Raw genomic sequence first — 22,350 nt, 5'->3', positions numbered from 1 at the left:
AGTGCCCTATCCCAGAGCTATGATCTTCGACCCACTGATCCTAATTTCCTGAGGGCATAGTATTTACCCAGATAACTATGTAAATTGTAGCACAGATAATTAAGTCATTCACAGCTAAATTGTCATGCTCTTTGGTAGTCAAGCACCTACACAAGACTAAAGTTGAATTCTGCCTGATTTTATTTTATTTTATTTTATTTTGGCACTAGGGATTGGTACGAGGCCTCCTTGGGTGCTAAGCATATGTTTTACCACTGGGCCACACTGCCAACCCCTGAAATCTAGCACTGATGTTGAATTTCCATGTTCTTGGTTAAGCTACTTAGCTTTTCTGAGCCTTATTTATTGAAAAAATAGAAATGCTATCTTAATGTTATGTTTAAATAATTAAGGTAGAGACAAAACAGGTGTAAAATAATGATCTTACTTCATAGGACATGTGTGCATGTCCTCTGTGGTTTTTAATGTGTTCTTGGATAGCTGTGGGTAAGATAAAATAGAGAAACGAAGGTGTAACATGTGAAGGGCTCCAAACCTGAGAAAACCTTAGCAGGTCTGATGGAGAGAGAAGCCAAAAGGTTGGTGCTTAGGGAACCCAGGGAGTGATGGTAATTGGTGAGGATGTCTGGACAGGAAGATGGGTGTCTTGTGAATATTATTTTAGAAGCCTATAGGGAAAGCCATAGGAAAGGTTTTAATCATTCTCTTCTTTGATAAATCACTCTGTCCTTGTAGATGGAATTAGAGTACAGAATCGGTGAGTTCGGGAAGACAGAAGATAATGACACCTCGGGCCTGAGGGGAGGTGACACTGGAGATGGGGAATGTGACATATAATGTGGAGGATAGAAATGAAAGGGCTTGGTGATTGATGGAACGTGAGAGGCGAGGGCAGAGCCATTCGCTTTCTGGCAGAAGCAACTGAAGGAAAACGGGATGCAGTGGAGGGAAAACAGGTCAGAGACGTCAGATCCTCTTGTGTTGAGCTTAACATGCGGTTGTACTCAGCTGAGTGGACTGTTCCGGATTCAGCCATTCTGGGCTGGAGGTGTGAAGGCACAAGTCAGCCTCAGGGAGGTGATACAGGCATGAGGTTGGTGGAGATTCCAGGACCTAGTCCCAAGGTAGTGCCAGAACCTGGCAGATTGACAAGGGCCAGAGAATTGCAAAGTACCTGGGAGAATGAAGGGTCACTAGTGCTAGAGGGAATTCTCTCAAGAGGGAGAGAGAATGCTTGTTTAAAGTTTGTTAAGTAGTACTGTCAAGTATAGGGAAATAATGACGGTGGCCGTTGTTTTGGCTGTGTGAAGGTTATCCGTGGTCATTAGGAAGAGGGGTTTGAGTGAGGGAAGGGTGTAGAAGCCAGACTGATGTGGATTGAAAAGTGACTGAGGTGAATATGTAGAGCCAAGCGCACCATTGTGAGAGCCTTGGCTGAGAATGTGAATAGAAATAGAGCGTTGTGAATTATTCATAACATTCAGGAATATTAGCGGAAAGGTTGCTTTAAAACTTGAAATCAATCTGTTTAGGCCCATTTTAAAAATCATTAAATACTTTGTTGTGCTCTTGTGGAACTCTGTATCCTAAATAAGATATAGGGCAAAAATGCAAACTGGAGTGAGGAGGAGCTAAATGCCGGCGTGACGGATCTATAATTGGATCTTATAGAAAGCCAGGGATGTTAAAGGACATGTTTGACTTCCAAGACTGCTCCAGGAGGCTCCTTGATAATTTCTCCTAACCACTCTTTAATCCTTTTCAACCCTTTTCTCTGTATTGGGTATGCTGGCTCAGACTCGTGTAGGTAATTCTTACATTGTAGCCCAGAGCATGGGCATTTTGGCCATTTTAAGAAGTCAACCATTATTACAGTTTTTACCTTCTCTTTGCAAAGTTCCTCATAATTGCTTATAAGGCACAGCACTTTTCAGCTGCTCTCAAATGCTTGACACAGCACCATGGCCACAGTGGCAAGAGATGCGGTTGGCATCTGCACAGCTTTTGAAAACTGGACATTTGTACCTTGCTTTGAATCTCTGCCTGGCTGTCCTGCCTGCTGCCATCAGCTTCTGCCTAGGTCTGTCAAATTTTCCTTTTAAATGAAAGAGAAGTAAGATTCGTTCTGTTTTATCGGCACTGTGACTATTGTATAATAGTAATAATAACACTGTATTCTCCAAGTCCCATGTGAATTTCTTTTAAAAGACACTTGGCTTGGTCCCTATAATAAAACTTTGTGTTAGGTGAAACACAGAACTTTATTATGATAAGGTAGTTCTGGTAGATTTTTTTTTTCTCCTATGACATGTTTCAAATTCAACTGTCAATAAACCCATTTTGATTTTTTTTAAGTCCCCCCACCCCCAGAATTTATGAAGAGTCTCTACTCTCTTGGTTCCGTATGTGTAGATATTTTGCCCCAGAGAAGATGCTAATCACAATGGCCACACACTGACAGAACTGTCCATTTAAGAGAAAGATGAATAGCGCAAGACTTCTCTGACCAGAAGTCCCAGTTGAGGAGGAAGGCCAAGTTAAGGTCAACAGAGGTCCGACACACTGATCCTAATTATGTCTCTGAATTGATATTACATGTCATACAATTTGGAGGCAAATAAACTTTTTGTAAGAGTGAACAAACAAACAAAAACACCAAAATAAAACCCCAAACTCACCCCAGTCTATAGCTGTGCCACTCAGGCTTTGGTGTTCTCTGCTGTCCTGTAGGGATTTTGTTAAAATGCAAATTCTTCCTCAGTCAGAACAGACCGGTGTGGGCAATGGATTCTGTCATCATAGAGAGCTCCCAGGTGACACTGGTATTGGCTTAGGGACTATGCTTTGAGAGAAGGGGTTTGGGTGACCTTGAATGAAGTGAGCAGCTATGTAGTACAATTCATAAAATGAATTTATAGAGTTATGACTAAGTTAGATTCTAAATGAATATGCAAATTTTTATTAGTGGAGTTAATATTTCAGCCATCTGTCATCCTCTAAGTGGATGAGCAGATGAAATACAAACTGATTTTAATTCCTTGTGTCTATTGGCTCAACCTGTCTGACAGAAATTATCATAATAAGAGATTGGTCCACTGTATGTCTGTATATAATTCAGTCTGTTAATTTGAGAATTTTGAAAGGTGATGTTAATTGCAGGTTGCTTTTAAATTAAAGTTTTACCACGTTTTTCAGCTTTTAAATATTTCTCAGACATACCTTAATTGGTTGAACCTGAAAACTTTTTAGATTTGTAGGAGGACCTTAAAATAATTGCTCTAGTTAGAAATTAAAAAGTGGAATATGAAATTTGTACTTGAGATGAACTTTGAATGCTGAGAAGCCTTAAGGCCGCTTTTCTTTTGTATTTCTAGTGTCTCTGCGTCCCCACCGTGTGGGAAATCCTGAGTGGTGTTTGGCTGAATGTGTGGTGGCATGGCAGTGTTTTTTTTTTTTTTTTTTCTTTTTCTGATGCAGGGTCTCACTGTGTAACTCTGACAGCCTGGAACTTGGTATATAGACCAGCCTGGCCTTGAACTCAGAGTTCTTCTGCCTGTCTCTCGAGCGCTGAGATCAGAGGTGTACACCACTTTGCCTGGCGCTCTGTTTAGGGTGAGGTCTTTCAGCAGCCCTGTGTAGGAAATATTATATCCATTTTATGGATGAATCAACTGAGCCTGAGAGATGGTCTAAGAATTTCCTAAGAATTTCAAGAGAAGTGAGTAATAATTTGCACTCTAGTTTTCTTGTCTCTAGAACTTGTGCTTTTAATTATGGTGTTGTTCGCCTTAGAAATGTTAGTATTTCCACAGTTTTCAAATTAGCATACAAAATGAGAGCGATGAAGATGATTTGTTCGTGTCTTAAGGACAATTTAATTTTCAGTAAAATTTCAAGAAAATTATTTTAGAAAAATAGCAAAATAGCAGTTCTCCTTTGTATGCTGGATAATTTCTTGGTATATCCTAATTGTTCTGAATTTTAACTGATTGGGTCCAGGAAATTCTTGTGTTCCTATAAATATTCCAGCCCACTCCCCACCCCCCATCTTAGTTAGGGTTTCTGTTGCTGTGAAGAGACACGGTGACCACAGCAACTCTTACAAAGGGAAACATCTCATTGGCTGGCTTACAGTTTAGCTCATCATTGCCGTGGCCAGAAGCATGGCAGCATGCGGGGTCTGCATCTGGATCTGATGGCAGCATGAAGAGACAGTGAGCCAATAGACTTGAGTTTCTGAAACCTCAAAGCTCCACCCCCACGCCTCAGTGACACACTCCCTCCAACAAGGCTACACCTCCTCATAGTCCCCCTTCCTATGAGCCCATGGGGCCATTTTCATTCCCCTCAAGGGACCCTTCCCCCACCAGATAATTTACTTGGAAAAGTTGCATCCTTTCAAGTGTGTTTTTAACCCATGTGAAGACTGGCAAAACATTCGGTTTAAGACTAGCCCCCACCCCCAGATGCTGAGAGAAATTCCTTAAGAGAGTGCTACACAGCGCTCCATAAATGACATGCCTTCCACTCTGGCTGCTGAGCTTTAGGCAAGGCTCAGGGCCCTGTGTGGGTCTGGGCAGCGTTTCCTTAAGGACTTGGAAGTGGTTTTCTCTCCAGCCATGTGTGCTGAGCAGAGAGCGGCACTGAAGAACAGGCTTTGGAAGTGTCTGGGGTTCACTCTGGGTGTCTCCTCTGGTGTTCTGTCCTGTGTATTTGTGGTTCTCCGACCTCCTTGGACATCTAGCTTCATGTCTTAAACACAGAGATATCTCTCTGGACCCTGCTTGAGTGTTTTTTTTTTTTTTTCTTGCACTTTACTATGGAAATTCTCCAAGCAATGAGAGACATCGTTGACATCTGTATGATACTTTATAATTTGTGGTTTTTTTCTAACTTCTTCCTACTTAGATTTTACAACTCTTTGGGACACTCGCAGGAGAGCTCGCTGGTCATCCTCTCTCCACTAATTGTTTCCTGTGCCTTAGCATTAAGCTAGGTGCTGGGAAGGTTGTGGAACTGTCTGCAGGATTCACTCAGTGTTTTTCTTGTTTGTTTGAGACAGGTCTTACCATGTGGGGCTGGATGAGGTCAGTGTGTCCTGCTTCAGAGTCTCCAGTGCTGGGATTCCTGGGGTGTTCCCCCATGCCCGGCCTCACACGGTCTTAAAATATAGTCATGTTCCTCTTAAGGAGAGAGTTAAATTCTCAGAACTACATCATAAGACAGTTTTGTTGTTATCTAACATGGTGTATAGTTAGACCAGCTATATCATTAAATGTTGCTGTTTTATGGGACCATTCCTTTGTCTGTGGTCCTGTGGCTGGTTTTTGACTGAAACACCATTCAGCAGCCATGACTGTATTAGCTATCCCAGTGTTGAGTAGAGCAGACCCCCCCACCCCCTGTCCACATTCCTCCAGATAGGCAGGCAGCCTTTGTCAAAGGTGTGCCATGTGCTTCTCACAAGAAGCTGAAACCTGGGTTGGAGAGATGGCTCAGTGGTTAAGAGCACCGACTACTCTTCCGAAGGTCCTGAGTTCAAATCCCAGCAACCATATGGTGGCTCACAACCATCCATTATGAGATCTGACACCCTCTTCTAGTGCATCAGAAGACAGCTACAGTGTGCTTAGATATAATAATAAATAAATCTTAAAAAAAAAAAAGAAGCTGTAACCTGGCAGGTAAATAGCTTGTCAGATGTTGACACAGGAAGCGGAACCGTAGACTCCAGAGCTCTGATCTCCTTCCTACATTGGTGTCTTTTCTCCTGAAGGTGAGAATTATTGTCAAGAGTTATTCTTTGGGCTGGAGAGATGGCTCAGTGGGTAAGAGCACTGACTGCTCTTCCAGAGATCCTGAGTTCAAATCCCAGCAACCACAGGGTGGCTCACAACCATCTGTAATGGGATTTGATGCCCTGTTCTGTGTGTCTGAATACAGCTACAGTGTACTCACATACATTAAATAAATAAAAATCTTTTTTTTAAATTTCTTTTTTTTAATTGGATATTTTATTTACTTACATTTCAAATGTTATCCCTTTTCCTGGTTTCCCCTCCAAAAAACCCCCTACCCCTGCTCACCAACCCATCCACTCCAGCTTCCTGGCCCTGGCATTCCCCTACACTGGGGCATAGAGCCTTCACAGGACAAAGGGCCTCTCCCCCATTGATGTCCGAATAAGCCATCCTCTGCTGAGTATGCAGCTGGAGCCATGTGTACTCTTTGGTTGGTGGTTTAGTCCCTGGGAGTTCTGGAGATACTGGTTAGTTCATAGTGTTGTTCCTCCTATGGGGCTGCAAACCCCTTCAGCTCCTTGGGTCCTTTCTCTATCTCCTTCATTGGGGATCCTATGCTCAGTCCAATGGATGGCTGTGAGCATCCACTTCTGTATTTGTCAGGCTCTGGCAAAGCCTCTCAGAGAGAGCTTTATCAGGCTCCTGATATAGGATTTTAAAATCTTTTAAAAAAAGTAGTTATTCTTCTCTCAAGAATCCTCCATTTTCTTAAAGTCAAGTTACATTTTAAGATTAAGATGAGCTCTAAGTGACAGAAGATGAAAACTTAATTTTCACCTTAAGTCCAGAGCTGGGGTGACACTCGGTGTCAGGAATAGAGGCTTCCTTCATTTTGTTCTTCTGCCCTGCATGACTGTGGTAACGGTTAATATTGTCAGCTTCACAGGGTCTAGAATTATCCTTGAGATAAGCCTCTGGGCACACTCGTGAGGGGTTATCTGGATTAGGTTAGCCTCTGGGTGTCCCTGGGAAGGGTTTTTCTTCCTAAGGTTAATTGAAATGAGAAGGCCCACTCTAAACGTGACCGGTACCATTTCATGAGCTTGGTTTACATTCACATCTCTCAGCACCCTGACTGTGGATGTAGTGTGACCAGCTACCACAAGCTGTGTGATTTCCCTGCCGTGATGGGCCTGTAAACCATGAGCTACAATAAACAGTTCTTCACTAAGTTGCTTTTGCCTCGAGGTGTTTTATCACAGCAACAGGAGAAGAAACTAAGACACTGTGATCAATCTGAAAAGGAACCTGGGTTCTAGGAGCCTGAAGAAGGGGTGAACTGGACAGAGTGCACTTGTGTAGTCTCCTAAGGGGATTTCTGTAAGCCACCGTGTGATGCTTCACCTTACAGAACACCAGGCAGAGCTTAAATCCACATGGAAGACTGATGTATGCCACAAAGTCACATGTCCTCTTACTATGTAAAAGGAAAAATGAATGTCTGGGGTTAGCTGACAGCTTGTCACACACTTCCGAACCTGAAGACTTATCTCTGAGCTCTTGGCTGGAATTCAGAAGGCATTTGTAAGGACAGTACTGTGTTTTACGTGTGACCCTCAAAGATTGTTGTGCTTGAACCTGGTCTCTGGTGTATTGGAGGTAAAGTGCATGCTAATTAGACCATGCCACCGCCACCACACTCAGAAGAGATTAATGGTGGTCTCACATCGTGGGTTATCTCGAAAAACTAAAGGTCCCTTCAGCAGAATCTTGCTGACATGTGCATCCTGGCAAACATAGAAGTGGATGCTCACAGTCAGCTATTGGATGGAACACAGGGCCCGCAATGGAGGAGCTAGAGAAAGTACCCAAGGAGCTGAAGGGGGCTGCAACCCTGTAGGTGCAACAACAATACGAACTAACCAGTACCCCCTGAGCTCGTGTCTCTAGCTGCATATGTAGCAGAAGATGGCCTAATCGGCCATCATTGGGAAGAGAGGCCCCTTGGTCTTGCACCTGTATAACTGGTGCTGTATATACTTAGCCATATTTCCTTTCTGTATTAGAATATGGCCAAGGAAGCCTCCAGACCTACTGAGCTACTTAATCTTAGACACTGAGCCTCCAAAACCATGAGCTAAATGAGCCTGTTTATAAAGTGCCAGTCTGAGGAATTTCATTATGTCAACAGTAAATGGATTAGTGGAAGTAATAAAATTAACTGTTGCTTAGTGTATAAATACTGGATGTCCAACCCTGGCATGGGATCTGGCTGATGTCTCATAAAGTTTTACTAAATGGTGAATGAAAGCCAAGCATTCTGTTGACATCTGACCTCACACTGTCATTTAATCTTTGAAAATTCTATAAGCACAGCTTCTTAAGCCTTTTCTACTCCCAATCCTGTGTGCCTAAGTAATTTTTATGCCATGTTGGATGTATAAGTATATAAAATAGATATAGAATTCAAACAATTACTGATAATAAATCACAAATGATATCAGTGATGAGAATTCTGTTCGATACCAATATGTAGCACAGGATGGCAGAAGTATGTTTAAGGCCATTTCCAAACTTATTGGAAATTCTGTTCTAATCCCAAGACAAAATTCATTAGTGAACCTTTCTTAACAGTTTTTATGGAACCCAAACCAGCAACTCAAACATCAGTTTTTAAAGATTTGTTATTTTATGTACATATGTGTGTTTGCATGTATGCACGTGTACCATGTGAATGCAGTGCCCACAGAGGCCAAAAGGGCATCAGATCCCCCTGGAACTAGAGTTATAGATGAGATGCTGCGTGAGTGCTGGGAACCCATCCTGGATCTTCTGTAAGACCAGCCAGTACTCTTAATGCCGCGCCACCTCTCCAGCCCTCAAACAACAATTAATTTTTAAAATTAATTTAAATTACATGTATGTGTGTCTGCATGTGGCTATGTGCCTGTAAGTGTAGGGCCCATGGAGGCCAGATGTCAGAGGCTTTGGTTCTCTTTGGAGCTAATGTTACCGGCAGTTGTGAACTGTCTGGTGTGGGGGTTGGGAGCCAGACTTTCAGGCATACTTAACTACTGAGCCATCTCTCTAGCCCCTCAAACAGCAATTTTATTTTTCTTTTCTGGATTTTTGACACAGGCTTTCTTTGTTTTGTTGCCATAGTGAGATACAAGGTCCAGGGTAACTTATAAAAGAAAGCAAATAATTGGGGCCTTGCTCACAATTTCAGAGGGTTAGCACATGATCGTCACACTGGGAACCATGGTGGCAGGCAGGCGTGGCACTGGAGTTGTAGCTGAGAGCATACATCTGATCCATAAAACAGAGGAGACTGGGTCTGTATGAGCTTTTGAAACCTCAGAGCCCACCCCCAGGGTCACACCTCCTCTAACAAGGCCACACCTCCTAATCCTTCCTAAACAGTCATTCAACTGGGGATCAGAATATAAGCCTATGGAGGCCATTCTTATTCAGTCCACCCCACAGTCTCTCTATGTAGTCCTGGTTGCTCTGGAAACTTGCCATGTAGACCAGGCTGGTCTTGAACTCACAGAGATACACTCACCTCTGCCTTCCAGTCAAACAGCAATTTAAAAAAAGTCAAATATTCTATATATAATCTAGAGGTACACTGATTTGACACTTACAGTTTGAGAACTGACAGTAAAAATAAAATACTAAAATTAATTATTTCCCACTACTAAATTGTGATATTTCTATAAGAACAGGAGACTTTGTGTACAGTAAACACAATGCAATTCATAATGTACAGTAGTCTCAAATCCTAGCCAGGGTGTTTCAAGTGGTATTCATTGGTGTGTGGTCTAAGTACGTGCAGAAGGCAAAGTGTACATGTTGTGTGTTTAGTAATAAGGCTGCAGTGAAGTCCCATCATGTAACATGTCTACGTGCTGCCAGAACTTGAGAGTCACCATGTTGTTGGTGTGCAGAAACATTTTACTGTTGGTGGATTTTTCACGACCTCCATATTCAGCTATGGGACCATGACACACAGTTTTAACAAGCTATGCATAAGTTTATAAGGTGGTTAATAGTATCTCTATTCTATAGTCAAAAAAATGAATTGTTCTTCTAAGTGATAAGGCTGAGATTTGATTCTATGTCTACCTGACTCCGATAATGTCTCTTACACAGTGGTAGTTGTTGGTGCTATCTACATACACTGTGGTTTCACATGGGCTGTGTTAGGTGACATGAGCCTGGTTTGTGACTGGCTTAGGGCAGTGCCAGTGGGTGACTGGTCTTACTGTGTCCTTTGGAGCACTTGATGGTGCTGTAGGAAGGGTCAAGCCGTGTGAGACGGAGGGAGTGGGAGAACAGAACGGACAGGTGGAGTGTCAGTGCCTGTAGTGTGCACCAGCCCAAACCGGCTGACACAGACGTGCTTCACACTTAAGGCTGTTACCTAGTTGGATCTTATGTTACACACATTATACATTGCCGCGGATTTTGAAAAAGAACCTTGTAAGTGATGTTCTAACATTTTTTTTTCTTATGACAGAATCATTACTTGTTCCCAGAACTCTAGTTTATAAATACATATTTCTACCTTGGGGTCAGACTCTGTTCTCTTTCTTCAGAAACAAAAGGTTAATTTTGTTCAGCAGTTTCCATGGAGGACATGGCTTGTTTGAACATGATTTAAGGTGGAATGACTTAAGGTGGAATTTATATGCACAGCTATAGTGAAGAGGAGTATTGTAGCTAAGTGGTTAAGGAGACTTAGGACGTTACAGTTTAGAGTGAGGCCCACATATGGTAAAATCTCATCAACTTTTAGGATTTTTTCCTACCGTCTGTGTCCAGACACTGTAAGGCTCTGTTAGATATGGCTAAGGCTGCAACACTGAGAGGACTAGCCAGCTGAGCCCAACTGCCTGATTACACAGAACCCAGGTGACTTGTCAGTTCCCAGTGACAGCCGAGACGTGCTCTAAAATCTTTAACTCCATGTAGAAATACACTTAGGATTCCGGAAGTGTTAGGTGCTTCCCTGGCTTTGGGAATGCATGGAAGATAGGTGTACTGCCTAGCTTTGTGTCAAGCTTGACACAGGCTGGAGTTACCACAGAAAGGAGCCTCCCTTAAGGAAATGCCTCCATGAGAGCCAGCTGTACAGCATTTTCTCAATTAGTGATCAAGGGTGGGAGGGCCCCTTGTGGGTGGTGCCATCCCTGGGCTGGTAGTCTTGGGTTCTATAAGAAAGCAAGCTGAGCAAGCCAGGGGAAGCAAGCCAGTAAGGAACATCTCTTCATGGCCTCTGCATGAGCTCCTGCTTCCTGCCCTGTGTGAGTTCCTGTCCTGACTTCCTTTGGTGATGAACAGCAATGTGGAAGTGTAAGCTGAATAAACCCTTTCCGTCCTATCTTGCCTCCTGGTCGTGATGTTTGTACAGTAATAGAAACCCTGGCTAAGACATTTGGAAAGACTGTGAGAGTTATCAAGACCTAAGTGTGCCCGTGGGAAGGACCACTTTGCAGTCTAGTTGGAGTGTTGGCATTTGTTATGTTGTTTGAAATAGTCATATTACATAATAGAAGCTGGCCTCTAACTCCTGATCCTCCTGCCTCAGCTTCCCAAATGTTGTGATTTCAGGCATGCAACCCTATACCTGATTTTTTTTTGTACCATTTATTACTCTGTGCAAGATTTTCTTGTATGTGTTTGTGGTTTGTGTTCGCATGTTTGTGTGTCCCTGTGAGGGATCAAGGAAGACTTGCCATCTTCTGTACTGAGGCAGGATCTCTAGCTGAGTATGGAGCATGTCAATTCTGCTTGTCTGGCTAACCAGCCTGCTTTGGTGATTCATCTCCCAACCTGGTGCCTGGGATTAGACCTATATTATCATGCATACGGTATATTACCATGCATATGGTATATTACCATGCATACGGTATATTACCATGCATACTCAACTTAGTGTGGGTTCCAGGTCTCTGAACTCCAGGCTTTATTCTCACCTTACTGTTGTCCAGCTCAGTCTGAGGAAATTCTAAGGTGTTTCATTTTGTTATTGTTGTTGCTAGGGTCGTATAACCTAGATTAGCCTCACACCTGCCAGGTAGCCAGTGATGACTTTAATTCCTGATTCTCTAGCCTCTTGAGTGAATATATTCGAAGTTAACTCCAAAAGTCGGGTTTAGAGGGTTGGATACTTTCATCATCAGTAATCTTATTCTTCGGAGTATGTGGCAAAAGATGCAGAATTATGTCTAATGCCATGGTACACTTAATTTATTTTGTGAGCTCAAAAAAAAAACAAAACAAAACAGAACACCATACATATATCATTACTTTGGGGGATACATGGGGAAAGTATTAGAGTTACTATTCTTACAATTGTATTTCTGTAAAATACAAAGCCAGTTGTTTTATAGTGTAGGTATGTGGCAGGACCATGCTTTTTAGCCTGCTCTACTCTAGAAATCTGTAGAAATGGAGACTCTTTAGCTCCCGGCAGCCAGTGGGAAGGCAGTTGGAGTCCGCTTAGCACATTTGCATGGCGTTTGTATTTTATAATGTATAAGCCAGCAGTTTGGACCAGCATACAAACTGTGACATTTTTGAGTGATCTTAAAAGCAGAGAAGAAAACCCTTAATCAGGAACATAATTTAATTAATCACAAATCTGAAGGTAATTTATTTCATCCTTCAGGTAGATATAGTTTAGAATAATTACATTTGAAATTTTAAAAATATTTTTTGTATATTCTTTGACTTTTTCTACTTTATTTTATATTTCTCTTGAGAAGATTGCATCAATGTATGCATGAAGTTATGAAGCGAGCCTTATTGATCAGTGTTTGAGCTATTCTTGGATTACGTAACATGCAGAAACTTGTGTTGGCTGGGCAGACTCAACTCTCAACATGCGGCTTAATATTAATGTAGTCCTTGTTCTCATAACACCTTCCAGTATTTTTTGTTACAACTTGATCATTGAACATTTTCTTTGACCTTTTCACATTGTGTTAACTTGGACGTTCTAGAAAAAGGCTAAATGATTAGTCATTAAAGGTATTTCCAAAGAGTCCGAGGTAAGCAGCCTAACCCTGTTTAGATCATGTCCAGGGTTAGGACATTGAAATTCCTCCGTAATATCTGGGCATTATATCAAAATCTTAAACATATGCCATTGCCCTTTATAATAAGAGGAGTGCCTTCCTTAACCTTGACCCCTCTTAGGTATCAAAGAACATGGAAACCTCTTTTAATTCTCGAGTGCGCATGTGTGCATGTGGTGGTGGAAGCCAGAGGTCGATGCCCATTGTCTTAACTCAGTACCCTCTACCTTTATTTATTTGGGGGGCCGGTCTCTTTTGAACCCGCACTCTGTGGATTTGACAAGGCTGGCTAGCCCGTGAGCACCGGGAGCTCCCCTTTCCTTCCGTCCTCCCTACCAGTACTGGGATCACAGGCGTCACTGCCTCACTTGGTTCTTACATCTGTGCAGCAGGCAGTTTATGACCACCTTTCTGTCACTCTATCACTCTTGTCATGGCTTTTATTCTAAGAAAAACTTAAATATAATCACAGGTAGAAAAAACAGTTTGGTGGCCCATGATATGATCCCATCCTTAGGACAACCTACAGGCAATGCCGGAAGATTTTAGACCTGAGAAGCAAGTACTGCAAAGTAGGAGGACACAGAATTGACACTGAGAAAGCTAGTAGCCTTTCTGTGCTCCACAGCGAACTGCTGAGAAAGAAATCAGGGGCACAGTCTCATTCTCAGTTGCCTCAAGAAATGGTAAAAATTCTAAACCTAGTTATGAAGGTGAAAAGCCTCTTTAATAAAAACTTTAAAAAGAAAAATTAAAAGACAAAAGATGGTATAGCAGAATTAATATAGTAAAAAAAATGCCATCTTGTTGAAGGTGGCCTACAAATTCAGTGTAATCACCATCAAAATACCAAAGTTATTCTTCACAGAACTTAAAAAATAAAGAAAATTCATCGAGGAAGCACAAAGACACTGAATAAAACCTCGAGCAACAGGGCAGCCAGTGCAGCCTCATCTGATGGTCCGTGCTCTCTTGCTGGGGAGTGGTGGAGTATCTAGAGATTGATCAAATTCAAGCTGAGTTCACTGAGACAAGCATAGAGAGGTGTTCCTCTGCTAAGAGGGTGTCGTTCCTAACTTTCTCTGTATGTTCTTGTTCTTGAGCTATGATGCCTACACACATAAATTAGGATTTGTAAAAATTTAAAAGAAAATTGTTGGATATTTTTTTATTTGCATTTCAAATGTTTTCCCCTTTCCAGGTCTCCCCTTTGGAAACCCCCATCCCATCTCCTCTCTCCCTGCCTCCATGAGGGCGCTCCCCTACCCACCTACCCACTCCCTTCTTTCCTCCCTGGCATTCCCCTAGATCTGTTGAATTTTGACATAGTAATTTTATTGTTCTAATTTTAGTTTTTGGACTGTCCTGCAACCCACCCCACCCTCACAGTTGCCTTAACCAGGAGGTAATATTACACAGCGAAAGTGGGGACCAGGCTTGCTCTTCCTCTTTAAGTTGCCACTTTGAAAAAAATAATTTCCCTAGAATCCTCAATCACTAAATTGTTTTTGTGTTTAGCCAGGAGCTTTGAAGACATTTCTGTGTGCCTAGAACTTAGGGTTTCACTGGGATGTGACCAGTTCTTGCTTTGGGGTTTTCTGCTACCTCATTGATGCCTGGAACTTGATTCCTTCATCCAGTCTCGTGTCTCTCTGGGGTTTTTCTTCTGTTTAGTGGGTGGTGTCCCTTGCTCTGTTCTCCAGACCCTGACTCTGTCCCTGTGTCTTACACTGTCACGTTATCTCTTCCTCCTTGTAGTTCCCCCGAGACTCTAAGCTTTCTCCTTTTGACCATTAATTCAGCCTCATAGTGTTCAATTGCCTATTGAATGTTTATTTTCATAAAACAGTTTTAGCTCCAAGACTTTACTTGAAGAGTATTAGTTATTAGTAATAATTATTTTTTCAGGCCATCAATCTCCTTGAACAGTTTTGCTCCTCCAGGTTGTCCTTATTCTGATTTTTCTCTCATCCCCCCACATATTAATTATGAAGAAATAATAAGTGTCTTAGTGTTTCCATTCTTGTGAAGAGACACCAATGATCAAGGTAACTCTTATAAAGGACAGCATTTAATTGGGGCTGGCTTATAGGTTCTGAAGTTCAGTCCATTGTCATCATGGTGGAAGCATGGCAGCACCCAGGCAGGCATGGTGCTGGCAGAGCTGAGAGTTCTGCATCTAGTTCTGAAGGCAAGCAGGAAACTAGCTTCAAGGCATCTAGAAGAGTCTCAATGCCCAACCCCACAGTGACACACTTCCTACAAGGTCACACCTACTCTAACAAGGCCACGCCTACTCCAGCTAGGCCACACCTCCCGCTAGTGCCACTCCCTGGGTCAAGCATATACAAACCACCACCATGGATGGAGAGGAGTAGGGAGTACTCTTTGGAGCCTGGGAAGGAGAGTGAACTTGAGAGCACACTAATGTCTGGTGCCTGTTGTTTAGGCTGGGGCTGCCCAGGCACTGCAATATTGTCCTTCCCCAGGGTTCCATACACAGAGTTTCACCGCTTCCCTCCTAGACGGGAAAACGTTTTGCCTGCTCCCTTATCTGCCTCCTGAGACCTCAGGCCGCTCATTGGAACCACTCTAATGCAGACCTTAATCATACTCCAGGAAGGTAATGTGTATTTGGAAAGGGGTGACCACAGGACAGTCTAGCTACCATTATTTCCCTGAACCCCTTAGTAGTTCTTAAATTCAACACTTTAAAACTTCCTATGAACTTCCTATGCAATCCTAGCACCAGCCTGGCTCTCTTGAAGCTGGGTAGTAGGGTTGCTGTGGATTTGAGGCCAGCATGGTGCCCTTTTCTGGCACCTGGCTAACTCTCGTGCCTTCAGCTGTTTGCTCAAGCCATGCCTTCTCAGGGACACTCCTGCTCTCCCCTCCCTATCCATACTGGGGTGAGTGTGTGTGTGTGTGTGTGTGTGTGTGTGTGTGTGTGTGTGTACATACCCTGGAGCTGGAGCCACAGGTGATTGTGAGCACCTGCTGTGGTGGTTTCTGGGAATCCGTCTTAACCCTCCTTTCAGTGCCTGTCACAGCAACACTCATGTCCTTTCCCGTCTTCTCTTTCGTTTGCTCTATTTCTCTTATGAGCTAGACAATTATTTGCTATGTTCAGTATTGTACCTAGAATATTTGACACCCAGAATGGATAATTTTTGACACTATCTTTTCCCCAAGGGATGAAATTATTTTCAGAAATAATTATGAAATTAATTGAATATTCATTTATTAAGCTAGCAGAAGTTTTTTTTTTTTTTTTGGTTTGTTATAATCATGCTAGTTTAATGCATAGAAAGAACACATCACAGGATAAGGTAGTAAAGAGCTTACAACCATGTAGGCAGTGCACTCTGTTGTTGTCAACTGTTTGAATTGCAATCCCTGGCTACAGGCTGATATAGTTTACATAATTATTTGCCTATTAGTGCATAGAATTGTTTTGTAATAAAACTGTATGTCTATAAAATATACAGTTTAGGGAACTACTCATGCAAATCAATTTTTTCTCTATTTAGTTTTAAAACATTTAGCAAATTTTAAAAATTGTGTATGTTTGTGTGCATGTGTGGGTATGTGTGCATGCACAACCATGATGTGTATGTAGAGGTGAGAGGATAATTTTGTGGAATCCATCCACTTTTGATCTGGGCCCCAAGCTTTTGTGGCAGGTTCCTTTAGCCCCTGAGCCATCTTGGTGGTTCCATAATTGGTGGTTTTAAAACAATTTATTTCTCTAGCCATGGTGGCTCATACCTATAATCTTAGCCTTTGGAAGGCTGAGAGGCAGAAGGATTACTATGGGTTTGAGACCAGCCTGATTTACAGAATGAGATACATTTATTTCAGTGTTAGAGATAATGTTCAAATTTAGTAAAATATTTGGAGCATGTATTGAGATTTATGTTTAACCAAAGATGTTCCATCTTAATACTTATATTTCATTTCACTGTTTTGAATTTTAAATACCAAAAGATCCCCTAAAATGAGAATTTGGCAATCACTGTGCTGTCTTTGTTCACTGTGAGACCTTTCCACTAAGGAGGTGAGTAATGAGTACCACAGGGCTGGAGAGGGAGCAGTGTAGTTAGAAGAGAAACTGGGAAGAGCTTCATGGCAGGTGGCTTTGGTATGACAGCATTTTAACTGTTACTCAAACAAGTGTACGGCTAGGTCTATGAGTATGGGGCCAGCTGTTATTGAGAACCTCCAAACAAACCTGAATATTGAGAACAGTTTAAGGGCAAATAATAACAATCTGATAATTTGATGCTTCCATGTGAACTATTTAAGCTTTTGTCATAGTTACTTCTCTATGGTTGTGATGAAACACCATGGCCAAGGAACTTTTATCAGAAGGGGTTTATTTGGGCTTATGGTTCTTGAAGGCTTGAGTTTGTAACCATGGGGACACCGTGGCAGCCAATGACTGGTGTGACTGGAAGCTGAGAATGTATGTCCTGAACTGTAAACACAAAATGAAGAGGTCAGATTGGAAGTCGGCAAGGCTTTGTAAATCTCAAAGCCTGTTTCCAGTGCGTTACTTCTTCCCGCAAGGAAGATTCTGGCGGACACCTGTCATTCAGAGTACCACAGGTCAGTAAGAACTGCAGCAGTTGTACTTGACCCTTGATGTTCCTAGGTGCAATTATATGATGATTCTTTGGGAAAGATTGGGGAAAAATTGTGGACTAACTACAAACTCAGAAAACATTATATGGAAAAGTTTGATATATCGAGATTATATGTAAAATATATATAGATAATAGACAATTTCATCACTTGCCATCATAAAATATATGAAATCTGTAACAAAACATTACAAACATAGGGGTTGGAGAGATGGCACAGCAGCTGAGAGCACGTAGTATTCATGCAGGAGTATTCATGAATTCACGTAGTATTCATGAATTCAGTCCTGAGCGTCCACATCAGCCTGCTCACCAGCCTGCTACAGCTCCAAGGGGTCTGGCTGCTGTGGGCTTGCACACACATGTGGCACACACACACACACACACACACACACACACACACACACGCACACACGCACATGCGCACGTGTATACATAGCCAAGTTGACAAAAACCTTAGATAGATCATCAGCAGAGTATACACGACCCCATCCAGGGTGAGGAGAAATGTACAGATGCAGCATGAAATCCGAACAGTCTACAGTGAACTGCACTGTGACCTGGACGGCTGTGGCCCCACAGCCCCCTCCCCACGCTTGTACAGTGAATCCAGACACCACGGGCTCCACTTTAAACACAATGCAGTGCTGATCCGTCTCTGTGTGAGCAGTCCCTCTGTCAGGAAATTGCCTAGCACAGTAAAAGTGATGTGTCAATTCCCACTTGTTTTCACATGAGAAACATGATTTTCTCAGTAAAACTTGATCTCTCACGTTGTCCTATATAAATGTTGTGTGTGGATCACAAAAATCCGTGTTAAGCAACCGTTTGTGTCACGGACAAGGCTTCTGGTCAGCATAGGCTGTCGGAAGTTAAGTTTGGAGGACTTGAGTCCCAAGCAGAGTTTAATCAGCCGCTAAGACCAGGACTCAGAGAGGCTCTGAGCAGCTTGCTGCCAGCGCAGTCACTGACACCTCTCCTGAAACAGAGTAGCTGCTCCTGGCAGGGCTGCATCCAGCTTGGCTCTGTATGTAGAACAAGAAGTAGCGGCTTCCCACTGACTGAGCCAAGCAGGCCACAGGGAATGGTAAAGTGGCTGAGTGTGAGAAGCAGACATGCCTTCATCAACAGGAAGGATACCAAGGAATGGGCATCTGTCATCAGATGCTGTAAAGAGTGGCCCAGGAGAACCTTTACAGCACAGGAGATGGACGGGCTGCAGTTTAATATTGCTGAGGGAGAGAAAGGGGTAGAAGCAGAAAATGAGGCCCTAGCTCATGACACTAAACTTGCCCCGACCATGACAGATGCTGATGTTACTCATCCATGCTACGGAGTCTTCTATGTAGTTGCCAGCAGCATTATCACCTATGGAGAAAGATGAAAGACTCAGTACATTTTCAAGGTCAGGCCAACAACTCCACCCTTCTTTCGGTGAAATCCCCACCTTGCCAGTTGTCAAGCCCCTGGCGTGGGGCAGGCAAGTGAGGGAGGCTGCTGACAAGCCCAGTACAGGGTATGGTAGTTGTGAGAGCAAGTGCTCTCCAGGGGAACTCCTCACCAAAAAGGGACAGGCCCAGGGGACAGCAGTGAGGAGGAGAAAGAACATGCAGGCAGAAGGCACCTCTGACTTCTCTTATCCCTCAGAGGCTAACAGCATTTAGGACTTAGACCAACAAAGGATGCGTGAGGGTCAGATGGTTGCTCTGCTCAGTGATGTTCCACATCTTGAATAATGCTTGGTATCTAATGGGCTTACAGCAATATTCGTTGAATGAACACTTGAATGAACGAAGCTATGGGGCAGGGGATTTCCTGTTTTTTTCTTTTCCTATTGGGTCTGAATGTGGTGGATACCATGCCATTGTTAAATGCTTGAATGGGGCCCAGAAAGATGGTTCTGTAGTACAGAGTACCTACAGCACTTGCAGAGGACCCAGGTTTGGTTCCCAGCATTCACATGGTGGCTCACAACTATCTGTAATTCTAGCTTAAGGGGATCCAGCACCCTCTTCTGACCACCATGAGATCATGTGCACATATGTACATTCATGTCTACACACACACATAAAATAAATATTTAAAAATTTAAATGCTTGTTATGTATTTTCTGTCCTTTAGACTATTACCTATCTATGTGAATTTTAGATTTAGTGGAATTTCTCCAAAAATTAGGAGTTAATATTTTAAAGTTTTATTAGTTATTATTGTGTATTGTGTGTACATATGTGTGAAAGTGCTGTTGTGTGCGTACCATCCCACATAAATAGAGGACAAAGGACAGTTTGGGGGAGGCGTCAGTTCCCTCCTTCCACCTTTACATGGACTCTGGGATCCAACTCAGGTTAACAGCCTTGTGCTTTCACTCACTGAACCACTTCACAGGCTCGGAGTTCTGATTTGGATTGGCTGGATCAATCTGAGAAGACTGGTCTTAGTGTCCTATTGTGGCTGTAACAAACCACCACAAGTTTAGTGGCCTAACACAGCATACTGTAGTTTATAGTTCTGCAGGTCAGAAATCCAAAGTGATATTTTACAGAGCTAACTTAATGTGAGGAAGACTGAAGGGATCCATCTGTACTGGATCAGCACTCTCTACCTGGCCTCCACCTCTACACCAGCAGTCAGTTCTTTCTCTGGCTGGTGCCCTCCTTCCCCTAATGACACACATGATTGCACTGGGCCCACTTGGATAATCCAGGGTAATCTCCCTATCTCAAGGTACTTAATCGCATTAGCAAAGTCCCTCTTGGTGTGTAAGATAACATTCACAGGTTCTAGGCATTAGGACGTGGATACTGTTAGCTCTTAGCCGCCTAACAGCATTTTAATAATACTAAATCTTCCTGACCCTGAGCAAAGCTCTCTCCATGTATTTATGATTTATTTAAGTTTATCTCAACTTGTAACGTGACATTCTTTCACATATTTCGCATTTATTCCTAAGAAGTGTATACTTCTGATGATATTATATATTTTGGTGGTGCTTTTAAAACCAAGTTTCAGTTTCTTACTAGTCTGTCAGTTAGTTTCCTCCTTTCTGTGACCAAATGACAAGAACCAATTCAAGAGATAGAGGGTTTATTGTGGTTATAGCTCATTGTGGCAGGGGGGCATGCTGGTCAGTTGTGTCCACAGTGAGAAGCCAAAGAACAGACAGAAGTGGGTCTGGGCTATTAGACCTCAGGCCTGTGCCCAGGAACCTGCCCCTTCCAGCACTACCAGCTGGAGACCAGATATTCAAATATTGTGTCTATGGGAGACAACTCGCATCCAAACCACAGCACCTGGTGTATATAAACACAGTTTGTTTTCATATGTTACCTTGTAAATGCAGCTGTTCAAAATTCACTTATTCTAGTAAAGTTGCTTGGACTGTCTGCATAGACCATCATTGTCTATGATTAAATGCAGTTTTAATTCTTTCTTTACATCTGAGTGCTTTTTGTTCCTTGTCTTTTTGGAGTAGTTGCAACTCCTCAGTAAAGAATATTGGCTGATGTAGAGCGGGGACTTCCTGTCCTGTGTCTTGGGAGATGCTCGCCACCAGGAAGTGTCTTGTCAGCTGTCAGTTTCATACAGATCTCTGTCATCTGGAAAATTCTGTCTAGTTTTTGGCTTTCTGGGTTTTAAAATCAGAAACTGGAGTTGGGTTTCATTCTGTGCTATTAGATCTCAGGCCTGTGCCTTGCTTGTTGACCATACAGTTTTTTTGGCACACAGCATGTTAGCTTGGAGCATGATTTGGAATTCAAAATACCTTGTTTCCCTTTTAGTCTGTTATCTGCTCGTATGCTATTTAGAAATACTATTTAGTTCTAAAATGTTTGAGCAGTTTTTAGCACCCTGTTGCTGATGTTTTAACTTAATTGTGCTCAGAGAATATTCTTTGACTTATTTGGACATAAAGCCCTTCAATGGGATGTAGTGCGATGCTTTGGTAACTATACATGATATAATCAGTCACTGTATTTAGCATATCCAAGCAAATATGTATCAGTTCTTTTCCATGAGAACAATTTAAAGCCTCTCTCATAGATTTACTGAGTTTTTTTCAGTCAGTATTAACTGTGGTCACTTTGTCCTTGCCCTGTCTTCCTGGGGGTTGAACCCAGGACCTTGCACATGCTAGGTGAGTATCCCACCACTGAGCTGTGTCCCCAAGACCTTTGTTCTTGTTTTGTGGTTGGCTGGTGTCTTGTTGTGTACATAACCCCGTTTTCTTTGTCCGTTCATCCACTGGTGAAGGTGGCTACCATGAAGAGAGTTGCAAAACAGGAGAGTGCGCCGTCTCTTTGACAAAACTGACTTCATTTCTCTTGGCTGTGTGCGTAGTGTGGGGTTGCTGGGTTGTAAATGGAGTTCATGCTTCAGTTCTTTGAGGAATGTGCACACTTTGACATTTGTACCAAAATGTCGTGAACTCCTTCTCCTCATCTCTGTCAGCTCTGTTCTTTTGATGATAGCCATTCTTGTTGGAGTTTTGTGATACTTCACTGGGGCAGTGTCTTGATTTCTCTGGCAATTAAGGATGTTGAGGAGTTCATGTACCTGTTGGCCATGTGTGTCTTTTGAGGAATGTTTATCTAGGCCTTCTGTTCACTTTTATATTGTATTGATTGTTCTGTGTCTGCTGACTTGTCGTCTGAATTCCTTGTGTGCTCTGGGAAACTGACCCCTGATCAGACATATAGTTTGCAGATATTTCCCTCTCTTCTGTAGGCTAATCATTATCTTTCCTGTGCAGTAGCTCTTAGTATCACATAATTGCATTTGCCAGGTTCTGCTTTTGTTATCTGTGCTTTTAGGTTGTTATTCTAAAACTCTTTGTTCTCTCTCTCTCTCTCTCTCTCTCTCTCTCTCTCTCTCTCTCTCTCT

The 22,350-nt window shown here is 42.6% G+C and overlaps 1 protein-coding gene across 1 annotated transcript in view; it reads left to right on the top strand.

The window, feature by feature from the left end:
• Positions 1–22,350, top strand: part of Rec114 (REC114 meiotic recombination protein) — a 99,257-nt gene that overhangs the window by 487 nt on the left and 76,420 nt on the right. The window lies entirely within an intron of this gene.

The sequence above is a fragment of the Mus pahari genome, chromosome 10 (assembly GCF_900095145.1).
Source record: "Mus pahari chromosome 10, PAHARI_EIJ_v1.1, whole genome shotgun sequence".
Lineage (NCBI taxonomy): Eukaryota > Metazoa > Chordata > Mammalia > Rodentia > Muridae > Mus > Mus pahari.
The sequence above is the reverse complement of the archived record's forward strand: the minus strand, read 5'-3'. Positions and strand labels throughout refer to the sequence as shown.